Consider the following 3,169-nt stretch of genomic DNA (forward strand, 5'->3'; position numbering starts at 1 on the left):
GCAAAACAGTTGCTAAAAATTAAAATGAGCAAAACTGTAGATAAAGACAGTATTAGACTCAAAACCATTTACAAACTAAATTATAGCTAAAAGATCTAATTTAGAAATTTTTTAGCTGAAAGCTAAAATAAGCAAAACAATAGCTAAAAGTTTAATGTAACATAAATGTAGCTAAAAGCTATATTTAGCCAAAACCATAGCTACAAGATCAAATTATCTTAAATATTTCTAAAATTTACATATAACAAAGCAGTTGCTAAAAAATAGAATCAGCAAACCAGTAATTAAAAGCACAAATTAGTTAAACAGTAGCTAAAAGTCAAATGTATAAAAAATATAAGGTTAAACTAGCAAAACAATGGCTAAAAGCTAAAATGGCAACGCTGAAGTATAGTAAAGAGCTAAAAGCCGCATAAGAAGACAAAAACAGAGCGAGTGGGCAGATGTATGCATTGAGTTTTCTTGTTAAACTAAGTAAAATGACATGAAGTGTGCATGTGGAAATATGTGACAGGTTAGAGGAAAGTTTACCTGTCAGAACAGCAAACAGGGAGCTGAGCTGAGAACTGCAGACGTCCTTGTTCCCAGAGGTTTCTGCAGCTTCTCGTTGTACTTCTGCTCTAATCTTGTTGTTCTGAAACCAGTGTTGTTTGTTTTCCTGCATCCGTCTGCTCGTAATGACATTTAAGACCTTGTCGGCTGATAATGAGCTTACAGTCAGAGTTGTCTAGATTTTTTTGTCTGGTTAGTTAGAGCTTAGTCATGGAAAATATATTTAAAATGAGTCTGAATCAGGGCCGTACATGTGAATAAAATCTTTGTGTTCCTGAAGGTTAGGATCCAACAGTGATGAGCATGTGTGTGCACTCTGAGAGAGGCACAGATTTAATTATTTTCAGAAATTTTTACAGTCAGGACAGACTKTAAAGTGAAGCAGTTTTATTCAATTTTCAGTCCAAAGAGACTTGATAAAGCGTCATATAAGTTCAGTCCATTTAACAGTTTTGAACTTTGCTGTTTTTGACTTATTCAGTATTCCCAAATTTCTTGATTTTTTTTGTTTAATGTTTTGYAATCCAACTACTTCTGCATACTTTCACACATTCATTTATCAAAATGTTCAGCACGTTCCAGTTATACTTTTTAAAATATTAAATAAATTCAGTATTCAGTATTTACAAATAATTATTTATATAAATACATTAAGATGTCTTTAAGTCCTTCGAAAACATTCTTCTCTTTGAAATCTACTTCAACATACTGGCTYTAGTTTTGTCTTATAATGCTACGTTTAGCTTTTAGCTTGCCCTTTGCTAAAAGCTAAATGTTGGCTGCTTTTACCTAGTGTCCTGCTACTTTTAGCTCTTTGGTAGCCTTTGGTTTATTTTAGGTTCTAGTTTTAGTATTTTCTATTTTTTGAYAACATTTTGCCAATTTGGGCTTTTTGCTACTGTTTTATTTATATTAGGTTTTAGTTAGTTGTTCTACTTTTAGCTCTTACTAAGTCTTTTGCTACATATAGATTTTAGCTCTTTTGTACTTATAGAGATATTTTGCTGTAATTTTTAATTTCTTTACTTTTTAATAGGTTAGAAAATAAAAAAGCATAATTTCCACGTCTCAGCTGATGTGTTGATGAAGYGTTTCCTGTGATGAGTCAGTGAGAGTTGTTTGAAATAACATTTTCCTATCTTTTCATGCAGGTGAGGACCGCTCTGYGGTAAAAAGTCAATGAGAGGCTGTGAGAAACGCCGACACTGGGAGTTTGGAAAAACTTCCGCTGATATTTACCATGTGAGCCCCCATGAGAGCCGAATGTGAAAACTGACACCTGCTCTCTCGCYCCACTTTCTCAGGACAGCGATTGTGTGTATGTGTGTGTTTGTTTGTTTGGCTAACAGTAAATTTCCCATTGTGCCTCTCATCTGGGCCATATAGAAAGTGTGTGAGTGTGTTTAAAGCCCGGTGGGAAACAGAGTAGAGAAGAGGGTCCTCCGGCAGATAAACAGAGCTGATGGTAAACGCAGCTGGAAACGCACAGAGACACCCTGAGAACGCTCTCTAACGCTTTCCCAACATCTAATAGATCACTTAACTTCACKGTCGCAAAACTCTCATGAATGTTTTAAAGCTTCACTGGGAGCTAACAGCTTTCACAGGAAATATGATTTGTATACACAATCTGTAAAAACCTCTCAACCAAAAACAGGTTCCCATGCTCGTTTTTGACTGTTTTTATATCTCATGTGCACGTTTTCTTATTTTACATATTTTTAAATATTGTATTAATCATKGTCATGTATTTGTATTTGAGGCACAAAATCCATTTTAAAAGCACTTGGCAGATGTGCCAAGCACATCTCCCCCACTATAGTTTTTTTTTTGCACCCAGCAGCTCTAAATTTATCCTGGTTGTATTGTCTGGGGTCAAAGGTTACAGCTGGGTGCCCTGGGGACGTTTCATTATCAAAAATGGAGGGAAAAGTCTGCCTGTGTCTGTTCAGCTTCAAGACACCATAAATAGAACAAAGGGCTTTTTTTCTCTCTCTCGAATAAAGCCTTTAATGCAATTATTAATTTTAGTTCATGCAGTTTGTTGAGTTTGTGTTAATCAGATAGAATATTTTGTAACTGAGGAAAAGAGCCATCTTGGCTGACATGTTCAACATAACTGATTTATCAAACACATCAAATTGGAAAATTTATTTTACTGCTAACTTAACATGTTTCCTCTTTTAGTCAGATGGAAATTAATGTAATTGATTGTTTCATAAAAATAACTTTCATCCATTTTCTTTCTCTCCTTTCTGGTTCATGGGGAGCCGGTTCTGTCACTGTGTGAGAACAGATGGTGTGTTGTGATTTTCAGGTGTGTTTCATGAGTCCATGTGGTGATGTCCAGAGCAGAAGCAGACCTGTTAGTGCTGCCTGAGAACTAAAGATCATGAGTTTCCAATAACAAATTTCAGCCTCTTAATTCGGCAATTTCTCCAAATTCTTTAGATGAAGTCATTAACTAGATGATGGAGAATTYAATGTCTTCCCATAATTCCACTGAAAACTATTGTTCTGAAAATGTTCCACTRTTTTTAGACACAGCTTTTCACAGGTGGGTGAACCTCTGCTTAACTTATGTGAGATTCAGCCTCTAAAAAGCTCTTTTTATACC

Source organism: Austrofundulus limnaeus, unplaced genomic scaffold (genome assembly GCF_001266775.1).
Source record: "Austrofundulus limnaeus strain Quisiro unplaced genomic scaffold, Austrofundulus_limnaeus-1.0 Scaffold48, whole genome shotgun sequence".
NCBI lineage: Eukaryota > Metazoa > Chordata > Actinopteri > Cyprinodontiformes > Rivulidae > Austrofundulus > Austrofundulus limnaeus.